Source organism: Miscanthus floridulus, chromosome 14 (assembly GCF_019320115.1).
Source record: "Miscanthus floridulus cultivar M001 chromosome 14, ASM1932011v1, whole genome shotgun sequence".
Lineage (NCBI taxonomy): Eukaryota > Viridiplantae > Streptophyta > Magnoliopsida > Poales > Poaceae > Miscanthus > Miscanthus floridulus.
Genome location: NC_089593.1, coordinates 12,754,147 through 12,768,184, shown reverse-complemented (window position 1 = coordinate 12,768,184; position 14,038 = coordinate 12,754,147). Strand labels below are relative to the sequence as shown.

The following is a 14,038-nucleotide window of genomic DNA, read 5'->3' as shown; positions in this document are numbered from 1 at the left end:
TAAAAGATGACTCATTAAAAGCTAATCGCAGTTAAACCAGTGTCAGCCTTTTGAGCCTCATGAACCCCATGTTATATTTGTTGAGTACGACATGTACTTACGCTTGCTTTACTTTTTAAATCTTTGAAAAAATCCCGGATGGGTACCAGATTGCTAGAGTTTGGAGGAATTAGGCTTGTGATCAACCAGTCAGTTGTCCCTGTAGAATTGGAGTACACCCGAAGATCGGAGTTGTCTTTTCTCTGTTTGCTATCTAAGGTTATATTCTCTATACTAAGTACGTTATATATTGAGCATTGTCTATTGATATTGCCCTTATTTGTAGCTATATGTGAGATTTGGCTTCCTGGGCTCACATGTAGTGTGTATATGGTTTTATTCTTAAAACCGGGTGTTACACACACGCGTGAAGCTAAGTCAGATGCTGATGCATATGACTTTGAGGCATTATGAAAATTGCTAGATTTGGGCGATGATTGTCCACACAAGCTGACCATAGAAGATTCAGGCCTAGAGGGGATAGGGTGGTGGTGTTCATCTGCTGAATTTTCTTCGACCACGACAACACATTTTCAGCAAAGAAGAGGACAGTGTGATGTTGGTCATGCATCTTTTGTTGTTAGCAAATAATGCAAATAAAGATCGAACACAAGACACAGATTTTTATGTGGAAAACCCTTGCGGGAAAAAAACCACGGGCGCCAACCAGCGATCTTCACTATATAATGATGAGAATTTACAAAACACAGAGAATACACAATGAGTCTTGTGCTCTTTCTGTGCGGCTTTCAAGATGTATATATAGGACGAACAGACTGCAGTCCAATACGAAAACCAATCGGCTAAGCACATAACCTGAACCGCGGGCCCTCCAAGTGTCCTCGCAAGACCCACGTTAGAATTCGGATCATATTCCAACATCTGTGCCCTCATCATCCAATAAGGCATCGTCCTGGGTGGCGAATTGATGAAAATCTACTATCTCATATAGGAAGCGGTTTTCACAGGCATATGTTGAGTTTTCCTGTGCCAGCCTTGATTCATAGGCCAGCAATATCTCCAGTTGCATGCAGATCTGTTTCAGCAATGGATTGTTTAGAGAGACTCTTTCAGTATAACATGGAGAAAATAAGTTATATTCATCGGTTCACAAGAACAACACCATGTACTATATACCATATTTTAATGGATGTAGTGATACTCTTTAGATGTTGTTAAGAACAAGCTTGCAATACCAACAGTTCATAGCTAATATGAAACGAGATACTGGACTCAAACTTCTCATCGCCATATAATAATATAGTTTCATATGAATCTAAATTTATGTAATGCTCAATTTTCAAAAGAAGCAGAGTACTGAAAATTCAACCCTTATGCAAGTGTTCAGAAATGATGAGCACTAATAGCTACTTATATAATTTATTTAATTGCAAGATTCAGATGTAGTAATATTCATTTATCAGTTTGGTGATGAAGTATCACCTATTGAATGTTCTTGATGAATTGAAAATGAAGGTGTATGTAATTCACGAAAAGACATTAAACATGATAACAAACAAGTTTGACCAGAAAAAAGATTACCAAGTCATCATCTTCAGTTTTGTCCCCTTTCTGCTTTGTTTCTAGCAAGAGCTTGTTTTATACTTCTAGCAGAGCACATCTCTGCTTTGCAAAATCTGGATCGATTCAACAGATTTTTGTTCATGGAGTAGAAGTTTTTCTTTAACAGCCATTGCATTAGCAACCTGAAAGCATTAATAGGGGAAAGAGAAAGGGATCATTGCTGGTAGATACTACAAAAGAATAACTTATCTGAAGCATTCATCTAAAATTTCCGAAAAGACAAAATTTATGTTTTAAGGAAAAAAAACAATTATTCTAATTCATTGTAAGCACAGAAAAGAGCTTACTCTGCTATTAAGATGGTCATGATGCTTTTTTTTAAACAAATCTGGCAGGAGCAATGCTTATGTTTTGATAATGCTACAGATTGTAAGAAAACATTAGGCAACTTCAGCTGGTACCCTGTCAATTCTCGAGTCTCGGCTACGCTACAACTCCGTAGATGGGTGAAGGAACTAGAAATAAATAGACTGGCAAAATGCAACCCCCCCTAATGGCTTGATTTCACCACTAATCACTGTAGCAAAAGCTTGATTTCACCATTAAATCTTCATGCAAATCAACATCTCCATTGTTTTAGCCCCCCCTTATCCCGCATCGTGCATCCGCCACTGTGTGTATCTACTGCTGAATTCGACATATGAGAACTTGAACTGGCAGGTTTCCTTCTAATTTGAATTTTCTTTGTTTCCTCAACTCAATGATGCTGGATTTCTTATTATCCACAATTGTGAGCCCTTCCTGTTAAAGAAAGGAAGCCAATTTACAATACAGCTCAGGGTTATGCCATTTATATAAATAGATCTTTTATGATGGTTGGGAAAGTACCTTAATACCTCTAGGTTCTTTCATCTTTTTTCTATTTTTTAAGTAATTAACTAAGAAATATATTGCAGAGGGTATGTTAGTAATTGAGGTTGTGTCCGTCTCAAACTTGACATAACCCCGCTGCCAGCCCAAGTTTAATAGGGCACTTCCGACCCCCCGCCGGTGCCGCCGCTCAGTTGCGCATCTCCATCAATCCCGCACTGAAGACCTCGGGCATCCAGTGTGTTTGGGCCGCCGCCGCCATGTACGAGTAAAGGAGGTGCTTGTGTTCATGTCGCTACTAATCACAACACTTTTGACAGTTATTGACTACTATGGTGCAGCTGAGGACAGCCTAGCCCGACGGCACAGCTGCTGCCAGGCCAAGCGCACGGCGGCCAGTGGCCTGCTCGCCCGGTCGCGCAGCTTCTGCTGCCGGCTGCATAGGGAAGAGGAGCAAGGACAGCATCGGCTCGGGAGGCGCTGGGAATAGCACGTAATCGACCGGGCAGGTGCGGCTGCCAGTGGCCGTGGCCATCCAGCGAGAGATAGCACGCGCGTGACACTTTCCATGGTCAAAGCTTCGAAGGGTGAGAGAAGACCATGGTCCAAGAGACGGAGGAGGAAGAAAAGGACTAAAATGACGGATTTACCCTTATTTGAAAATAAAATAGAAAATAGAAAATAGATCTTATCCCACATATTTTGGTACTAGCCCCACCTAATTTGGTACTATCCCCACATGTTTGGTATCTCTAGGTACTTTCAGTTGGGTACCTTCTATTTTTCCACCGTCCCATCTTACCCAATGGATGACCCATGTTTTTTCCAACCATCGTAAAATTTCTCTGATAGAAATAAAGAAACAAAAACAAATGCGTTAAGTAAAAACACATTACTTACAATGCATTTTTTATTGTTCCACCCACTAAGCTGGTTGACAGAATCAGAAAGAGCCTCAGTGGTTTTCAAATGATCAAAGGTCTGACTCGTGATGCCGCATCTCCTGTCTTCCGGTTGTTTTCAAATGAACTAACATGAGTTACGGGCCTGATATTACAAGGAAAGAAAGCCTAGAATAATATTAATGAAGTGAGAGACAATGCCAAACACAAAAGGTTCATTTGTGACCGTCAATATCTTCAGATACAGTTGCTGCCTCACCTGATATTTTCTGGATGCACCGTGTTGCTACATGGTTGTTCTTTCCTTCAGTTCTTAAACGTAGGCGCCAAGCCATCCTTGTCAAGAATTCCCTTGGCTTTACTTGCCAAAGTTTGCTAGAACCCAAGGTTGGCTCATTTATGATTTTGAACGATGTGTGACATTATGATGAAGCAGAGTCCTGCAAAGGAAAACCAGTATATCATCTCATTGTGCTGTGGGCCAACTACTAGTGCTGTGATACAAACAAGGTGATTGTGCATATCAGATATTCAGATCACCAAAGTAGCTTACGTGTCATGATTTAGGGCGTCTAATATAATAAGGTGGAACCAAACAGTCAGCAGCCATTCATGATATGCCACAATACATGGTCTTTGTTGAGCCAGTTTTCTTTCCTTCTGAAAAGTACCAATTCACGGCATGAGATTCAAATAAAACTAAAGAAGGGTGCAATGATGCAATATTGTACCTGAAGAGGAAAATTGCTAGAAAGTATCATCAACAAGGCATATGCACCATGATCTTTATTCATTGAAACAATTCTCTTTTCCTCCTAAAAGTACCAATTCACGGTATGAGATTGAGTGCAATAATGCAATATTCAGGAAAAATGGTAGAGAGTGATATGATCCAGGAACTGAAATTGTAGGAGAGATTGAATTTGTTGGATAAAGAAATAAATAGTTGGACATGATATGATCCACTTGTAACACAGAAGCATATGGCAATGGGTCATATCTATATGCAAAAAATAACTAAAACAGTTTGGTTTGCACAGTCATTGAAACCACAAATCCAAGAGCATAAGCTGTTTTTTTATTGGAACTAACCTGCAGATCGATGTACAGTGAAGAGTTAGAGTGCGTGAAAGGCAGGGAGAAGCAGAGATTCAGCTTTCCGCGTCAGGAATGAAGGAAGGCAATTGTATGTATATCTGGCCTTGTTCCCTTTAATTTCTGGCATTCCTCATAAATCAGATATGGGCAGCGATCTCATATTTTGAATTGCAATGCTTTGTAATTCCTGGAGAGGAGGGTGGGCCAGCAGAGCCCTGCAGTCTTCAAACGACAGGCTTTGGAGAGATGTGAGGAGCTGAAATTATAGATCGTAAATTCAGTCTACAAAAGAAATAAAAAAATCAGTTTGCACACTTAATGAAATCATAAATAGAGGAGCAAAAGGTGTTTTCTTTTAATTTGGAACTAACCTGCAGATCGATGTACACCGAAGATTTGAGCGTGTGAAAGGCATGCAGAAGCAGGGATTCAACTTTCCGAGGTAATTATACGTATATCTGGCCTTGTTCCCCTTAATTTCTGGCATTCCTCATAAATCTCGGCACAGCAATTATCTATTATGCTCAGCTCACGAAGTGAATCGGGGAGGCCCTCCTTGGGCAGGGATCTGATTTTATGAGGCCCCGAGATTATTAATTCCTGGAGAGAAGGAAGGCGATGCAACCCTTGGGGGAGGGACCGCAGAGCCCTGCAATTGTTGAACCACAGGGTTTGAAGAGACTTGAGGAGCTGAAGCGCCTCGTCCTGCTCTTCCGTGAAGTTCTCCGTCCGCCAATCACAACTGAAGGATAAGTTCTGGAGGGTAGCGGAGAGGCGTCTGCAGATGGGAGCAACAAGCACTGCGGAGATGCTGTCCACATGAAGGCTCACCGGTTGGAAGGAACCAGCGGGCATTGTTTGGGTCCTTGCCACCGCTGCAAGTACATCTACTGCTACAGAGTATGGCTCAGTCCCATCATCTCTCTGATTGTACACCAGCAGATGCTCGAGGTTGGATGTGATGAGGGGATCGAACCCATCCGCTGTGATATCCTTGCAATTATCAAGTTCTAGACTGGTAAGAGATGTGAGATTCACAAGCAGAACCATCGGCAGCGTGCTTTGCTGATCCTTAAGGCTGAGTTCCTTGAGGCACGGAGGGAGAGGGTAGATGATGCTCTGATTCTGAGATGCAACTCCTCCCATGGAACACCGAGAGAATAGCTTGTCACAATTGATTATGGTCACGGACTCGAGCGACGAGACGCCCCAGAATCCAGCTCCTTCCTCTTCCTCCATAGGCAGGATCAGATTCTTAAACCCTTGGAAGCAGACATCTCTCAGCGAGCTGGAGGGTGGAAACTGCAGTACCACTTCCTCATGATCCTCATCTGATGATGCCCCCACACCCAAACGAGAAAGAGCTGGGAAACATTTGAACAAATCTGACAAAGATTTTCTGGTAGGAGGAAATTGAGTGAGTTGGAGAGATTGGACTTCGTGGAGCACAACATCATCATCCAGTCCTCTCAAAAACATTTCTTCACATCTATTGACCCTTATATATCTTAGGGAGTGTAGCTTTTGGAGATCCATAAATGACATGAGTAATGCATCCCAAGCTGTCAACCTTTTTACGTCACCAAGATTTTGGAGGGCCAATTCAGAGGGCTTCCAAATGATCAAGCCAGTACGATCATAAGTCAAGCACTCAGTCTTAATATGGGATACCTTCGAAGTGTGAGGCAAGGGAGGAAGGCACAACTTCGGGCATCTATCAATGTCAAGATCACAAAGACTAGGGAACCATATGGTGTTCTCTTCTATAAAAGAAATATGCCAACCCGAGAATAGCAGCGTAGTGAGCATGGGACAATCAGTGCAGCTGATTTTTTCAAGCCTTGAGAACAGATGACAGTTAGGTTCCCCAATCCACTCCACGAGTTCCGGCATATCACAAAACTCAACTTCCTTCAAGTGTGTGAAACTTTTTTCTGTGGTGCCACCGAAGAAGTCAGGTCCAATCTGAGATAACCCAATAATGTTTTTCAGCTTTAGCTTTCTTAAGTGATACATCTGCCCAATAGGTGGAAGGTTGACCCATGACACACTCTCTAGATGTAGGGTCTCCAAGTTTTTCATGTCTAAGTTGTTGCTGCACAACCAATCAGGACCAATGGAGCCACCATGGTTTACAATGCAGAGTCTTCTAATATTAGAGTGTGGCTGGATACTATCTAGGATATCATCTCCGGTGGACTCTTGCTTCTCATTCCAAAGTAATCCCAACTCAACTAAATTGCTCTTTGCCATCAGTGTGGCCTCTTTAGCTTCTTGCTTGGCTCTCACATTTTCAAGCCCACATATCTCGAGCTCTCCTCCAAGCTCATCTAGTTTCCCCAATTCCCCAAGCTCAAATCCAACGCTCTCTTTCTTAACATGGAATTTTTTTAATTCTTGTAAAAACTTCATTTTCCCCACCTCAGGAACATTGGAATGAAAATTTTTCGAAGCAACAAAATGGCGTAAATTTTCAAGACGGCTAATGTCCTTAGGCAAAGACCAACCACTTCCCCATTGTTTAAGATCTAGAAATTTCAAGTGATAAAACCTAGACACTGTGTTTGGCAAAGACACTTTTGAGTAATCAGGGGAAATAAGTTTTAAGTACCGAAGATGGACAAGGTTTGAAAAGTTGTGTGGCAAGGAACTATGGGAGTTCATGAATATAGATAGAACACGAAGACCTCTTATTTCCTTAAATGTATCCCTTAAAATATTGACTAGGCGTAACCTACTGTATTCTCCAAAAATCATCAAACTCCGCAAATTTTTAATGTCTATCCTTTCCTTCAATTTACCCATGTCTTCATCAAAATTCTGAATATGAGTATCATGCATGAAAATGGATAGGTAACGAACAGTTTTTGGGATTTCATTTGCGTCAAAACTAGAACAACTGATATAGGCACATTCTTGTAATGAAACGATCCTTGAAAGATCATGAAGTAAATCATGCATTACGTAAAAATTATCATCTCCTTTTATAAGAAAACCATTATCTAATAATTCATCCAAATAATCTGATCCTATGTCCTCAGTTTTTTTATTCTTCCTAGTACAGTCTATGATGCCTATTGAATCCCAAAAACAAATAATCTCAAGCTTCTGAAACTTATAATCGTCAGGGAAAAGGGAAAAACATGAAAAGCATTTTTTCAGATGGAAGGGAAGGTAGTCATAGCTAATTTTCAAGGCTGGGATAATATCATTGTCATGATTTTCTTCTAGCCACTCTTTGTTGTCAAGAATTTTCATCCAATCTTCCTGAAAGGGTTTTTTGATCAATAACCGACCAACTGTTTTGGCTGCAAGTGGGGAGCATTTCAACTTATCTGCTATTTGTTTTGCAATACCAATTAACTCTCGATCACCAAGCTCATCTTGGATCCTACCAAATGCACATATTTGGAAGAATTTCCAAAACTCATCAGGATCCAAACCACGGAGGTCAATTGGATTATTTCCTTTTATCACCATTTCTACAATTTTTGGGAACCGAGTTGTGACAAGAATCATGTTGCCACTGGTCTCGTCCTTTTTTAATGGAGCTAATAGTTTTTCCCACTCTTCAGTACTGCTACATTCCCATATGTCATCCAAGACAAGTAGAAACCTTTTGGATTTCAACCTCTCTGCGATGGATTTCTGAAGCTGGTCTAAGTTGGCTGTAGTTTCATTTGGTATTTTATTTCCTTCATTATCAGTTGCAGGTAGGCAGCTCAGGATCTCTTTGGTGAGATTAAGCACGTCAAAATTAGTCGATACACATATCCAGACATTAATATCAGGAAAACATTCCTAAATCCTTGGGTCATTTACTAAGTGCTGGGTGAAGGTAGTCTTTCCAATACCCCCTGGGCCAACTATAGGAAGAACAGACAAGGTTTTACCACTCTGTGTCACACTGATAATCTCCTCTATAGTTTTCTCAAAGATGGCATCCCTCCCAAACAACTTCTCCTGTGTGATTTGAGAGCTTGTGACGGGCCTGTGTGGCTGAGGGTTACTGCCTGACACTGTCTTGAGCAAGTCAGAGACAGGAGTACAGTTAGAGTGCAGCTCCTCTATGAGCTGCTTGATTTTGTTGGACATTTCCACCCGGTTGAATGGCAACTTTTCAACATGGCCACCGTGGTCAAGAGACATGGCAGCAGCAACATCGTCTTTTGAACGGAAACAAGACAAGCATGAGAGCCAGTTACCAGAAGTGTGGTGAGCAGCATGGCGGGCATGCTGAGCTTTGGCGCCGAGGCCACCGCCCAAGTCCGGAGTGGCCTCTTGAGTCCCGTCCAGCTTATCCTGGATGATGAAGTAGTGTAGCTCGTCGAGAGCATCCTCAGCCTCGTCGGCCTTCTTGCCGAGCTTCTCGAGCAGCCCCTGCAGGCCAGGTTCGTTGGTGAGGTCCCTCCCCTGGACCTCCAGCAGACCTCTGGTGTGCATCATCTCCCTTTCGATCTCGTCAAGGTTGCGGCCGAGCTCGGTACTGGACACGTAGGCTTTCACCAAGTCGTCGGAGAGCTTGTTGAGGACTTGGCTGAGGAGCCAGACCGCCGCTCCGAGAGCCGCCTCCATCTCCTCCACCGGCACCGGCAGAGATGGATTCGGCTGGCCGCAGAGGAAATTGGTTTGAGTGGTTGGTGGACTGATCAGTGGACAGTTTAGCAATGCAACGAACAGTGTGCTGCAAAGGCTGGATGTGCGCACACTTATAAGCAATGGAACCGGTCACAGGTTGGCGTAGCAGCGACGCGACTATATATAAAATAAAATACATTTTCTTTTGCCGGCCCACCTAGGCCCTGGGGAGGCGACTTGAAAACCATCCTAGCGTGACACGGCTTTCCCTCCTGTCGAGATTCCAGATTCGAGATGTGATTCGTGCCTGTAATACTCCCTCCATACAGAGATGCACATGCACCTCCCAGTTCTCGATAAGTCAAAAAAAATAATCAGCATGACTAAATCTATACGAAAAATCACTAATATTTATGGTACCAAATAAATATCATCGAATTAGTTATGCAATATATTTTTTTAATATTTGGACACATAAATATTGATACTATTTTCATAAATTTATTCAAAATTAAGAAAGTTTGACTCGTCCTAAATCTAGAATTGCACTTTTTTTTTGGAACTGAGGGAGTACTATTTATTGTAAGCCGAGATTCCAGACTCGAGATGTGATGCGTGCAACCTCCCAGTTCTCGACAAGTAAAAAAAAATCATTACGACCAAATCTTTAGGTACTAATATTTATGATACCAAATAAATATCATCAGTTATAAAATATATTTTTTATAAAATTTGGACACATAAATATTAATACTACTTTTATATATTTTTTATTTAAACTTAAGAAAGTTTGACTCGTCTTAAATCTAGAATTTTATTCTTTTTGGAACTATTGTAAGTAGAGCAATTAGGTATAAACTGATAGAGGTATATAATAACCATACGGTCATAAAGATGTTGTCTTAGGGGCGATCACAATGTAATTAAAAAGTAACCTATAGCCAATTAAATATTTACTATAGATAGGTGAAACATTATGTGGGTGGTCTATAGAAGAAAAGCAATAATATATACTACTTTGATCAGCCTATGAGACAATAAAATATAGTTTATGTACTGTAAAGCTGACACAATACACTAAACAAACGTAGAGCCGTTGGGTAGCTAGCCGTTGGCCCTCTTCTCCCCCTGCCTTTTCGGTCCAAACGAACACGGCATACTGAACTCTATTCTCTCACCAAGTTGCCTATAAAACTATAGCGCTGCTCAATTATCACCAACTTACTAGAACGATACTAGTTCCAATAAAACCGTTTATGAAAAGAACTAGATTTAGGACTAGTGTGGCTACTGTCGGAAGATTTAGCTGTATTTTCATTGTTCTCTCATTGCTCGGTCTATTTGACTAGTATGGTTACTGTTGGAAGATTTAGCTCTAGCAATACGTAGCTACTACTCGCGCAAGACAAATCAGATGGTAGCACACGAGACACAAGATTTATACTGGTTCAGGCATGTGGGGTACCCTAGTCTAGTTGGGGGTGATGTTGCTCTTCTTGTATTCGTAAGCTCAGTTACAGGTACCGTTGCTCTTAGCTACGTAGTAGACGGGGTGAAAGAGAATGAGTTGGGTTCTCGATCGCGAGGACCCTACTCGGGTTACAATGAGGGCGATCGGCTAACAGATTGGATTCCTAATTTGTTACATGGAATGCGTATAGATTGATCCTATACTATCGTCCAGATACGGTGGCGGGGAATATTCTCGATACCCCTTTTTCTTCAAGTCGATGGATTCGGCTGGCCCTCGTGGGCCTCCTCCGTCAAGTCTTCCGGCCCAATAGTTGGACATAGTCGAATATACAGGCGGTACGGGTACCCCTGGCCCATATATCCGACAGTAGCCACCGTAGAATTCAATGACAAGGTAATCGAATAGCTTAGCCTTCGGATGGCGCATACCCCTGTAACTTTCGGTACTGTGAGTGCCAATGAGCCCATCTCGGGTGCTGAGGTCTTGAACAACGATTGTTTTAATACCCTCGAGTGTCGAGGACTCGTTAGCCCTCAACTCAGGTGCAGAGGCTGTTCCTCGGGTACCGAGAACCTTATTCGGGTGGTAGCACCGTATTCATAGGAACTTGGTTCCTGAAGTATTCGAGTGCCTATACAAGCTTTGTTTGACGCGCGTCATTGAGTCCTGTATGAAGAAAGGATTGATGGCATGGGGTAGCCCGTATCGCCTTGAACTGTACATACACCACGTTACTCCTGTCCTGTCGTACCGGCACACTATCAGAGAAGGGAGGAACGCTTCGTCCCAATTTAGCTAAAGAAGAGAAGGTAGCAAAATCAAAGAGAATTGCCCATATAGAAAACTTATGCCTATAGTTACCTTGGGTCGACCCGGTTTGGACCATTTTTTTCAACTTAGTCGAGTGCTTCACATTTCTCCGAGCTACATCACACGATGGGACCTCAGGTTCACGCTAGCAACTCGACTGAGGGTATGAGGCGGAGCCCCAGGGCCCGGAGGCCAACATTACAGTGTCTCAGTTTAAGAACCACCAAGGCGAATAACAAACATGTGAGCAGCTGTTGGCAGTTGCGCATGTTATTCTTCGAGCTGATAACGGGTAGAACGAGTGAACGTCCGCTTCCTAGTGATAGGATACGACAGGACAAAGCCAGACCATCATGGGCACGTCATAAAACTCTTTTTCCATAATTCGGGAGCTCGTACTTTGGTCGGTCCTTGCCAACTAGTGTTCCGGCTTCCCACATAGGGGCACACATCCTTCGAAAATATGGTACTTCGAGCTCGTTCGAGTATTCGGGAGATATACGTAACACTTGGTGTCGGAGGTTTTTGAGCCATACTGGTGGCCCTCCCGAATACCCCCACTCTAAAATGGTTGGATCAATAATAAATTACTGCTTACACCAACCGAAGGGGTGCAAACCGGGCCAAGTTCTCGATCCAAGTATTAGATCACTTGCCTGGACCAGTCACTGGTTGGCGTACCTAGGCCCTAGGTAGGCGACTTGAAAACCCATCCTAGCTTGACACGGCTTTCCCTCCGGTCGAGATTTCAGACTCGAGATGTGATGCGTGCCCCAGTTCTCGATAAGTCAAAAAAAAATCAGTATGACCAAATCTATACAAAAAATTACTAATATTTATGATACCAAATAAATATCATCAGATTAGTTATAAAATATATTTTTATAAAATTTGGACACATAAATATTAATAGTACTTTCATATATTTTTTATTCAAACTTAAGAAAGATTGACTCGTCCTAAATCTAGAATTGTATTCTTTTTGGTACTGAGGGAGTACTGTTTATTGTAAGCTGAGCAATTAGGTATAAACTGATAGAGATATATAATAACCCTATGGTTGTAAATATGTTGTCTTAGGTGCGATCAGAATGTAATTAAAAAGTAACCCATAGCCAATTAAATATCTATTAAGGTTGGTAAAACATTATGTGGGTGGTCTATAGGAGAAAAACAACAATATAGAACTTTGATCAGCCTATGAGACAACAAAATATAGTTTATGTACTGTACAGCTGACACAACACACTAAACAAACATAGAGCCGTTGGGTAGCTAGCCGTTGGCCCTCTTCTCCCCAGCCTTCTCGGTCCAAACAAGCACGGCATACTGAACTCCGTTCTCTCACCAAGTTGCCTATAAAACTATAGCGCTGCTCAATTATCACCAACTTACTAGAACGATACTAGTTCAAATAAAACCGTTTATGAAAAGAACTAGAACTACTGTCTTCAACCAGCTGTATTTTCATTGCTACAAACTCAAATTCTCAATTTTTTCCAACTACTACCGCCTCCGGTCCAGTTTCTTAGACGCTGGACACTACCGGGCCGACAGGATTGTACAAGGTTCCTGTCGGTTTAAATAAAACCGTCAGGAAAACCGAAAACCATCAGGAATAGTCCCGTCTCTGGTAGTGGGAACTCAAATTCCAGATACCAAGGAGTACTCGGAGACCGAGTAATCATATTAAGAGCAAGGGATAATAATACAATCTTCTGCTAGTTGTATGTACATCACTACCGGATACAAAGCCCCAAAAACACTCGGCAAAAGCGTTTGCCGAGTGTTGACACTCGGCGTAGGTTTTAACGGCAAAGAGCTGTTTGCCAAGTGTCAATCGTCGAGCACTCGGCAAAGACAATGCCGAGTCCCAAAAAACACTCGGCAAACATTTTTCTGGAAAAAAAAAACAAGTCGCCGGTGGCACCACCACCACAGCCGCCGACCACCACCACCACAGCCGCCAGCCACCACCACCACCACCAAAGCCGCCGCCGCCACCACCACGCCCCGACGCCGGCCACCACCACCACCAATACCAAAGCCACCACCGCCACCACCACACCACGCCGCTCGTCGCCAGATCCAGCCACCACCGGCCGGATCCTGGAGAGGGAGGGCCGGATCCGACCGGTAGAAGAAGAAGGGGAGGGGAGGGGCCGCCGCCATGGGGCCCGCCGCTGCCGCGTTGCTCGCCGTGGAGCCTGCCGCCGGAGGGCTCCTAACCGTCAGATCCATGGATCCACCGCCACCGGGATCCAACCCACCGGATCCACCGCCGGAGGACACCTCTCCGCTAGATCCGCGTCGTGGTGCCTCCATCCCACCGGATCCGCACCGGTGGAGCCATGGAGGGAGGGGAGGAGGGTGGATCTGCACCGCCACCCGCTGTTGCTGCTGCTCCACATCGCCGGGAGGGGCCAAGCCGCCCTGCGCCATAGACGGGAGGGGCTGGGCTACCTCGCGCGCAGCCGTGAAGGGCCCCCCGGAGGGAGGGGAGCGTTGCGGTGGCGCCGGAGAGAGGGTGCGGGTGGGCGGATCTGAGGAGGAGGCAGGGGAGGAGGGAGGGGAGCTGAGGGCCGGGCGGATCTAGTGAGGGGAGGTTGGGGCCACGCCGGAGAGGGAGGGGAGGGCAGGGCCACACCGGCGCCGGGGAGGGAGGAGGGGAGCGAGGGGAGGGCGGGGCCACGCCGGCGCCGGAGAGGGAGGAGGGGAGGGAGGGGAGGGGCGCGCCGGTGCT

At 43.9% G+C, this 14,038-nt stretch overlaps 1 pseudogene; it reads right to left on the bottom strand.

The window, feature by feature from the left end:
• Positions 1 to 937: 937 nt before the first annotated feature.
• On the bottom strand, positions 938 to 9,156 carry LOC136505261 (disease resistance protein RGA2-like; annotated as a pseudogene).
• Between the last annotated feature and the right edge of the window lie 4,882 nt (positions 9,157 to 14,038).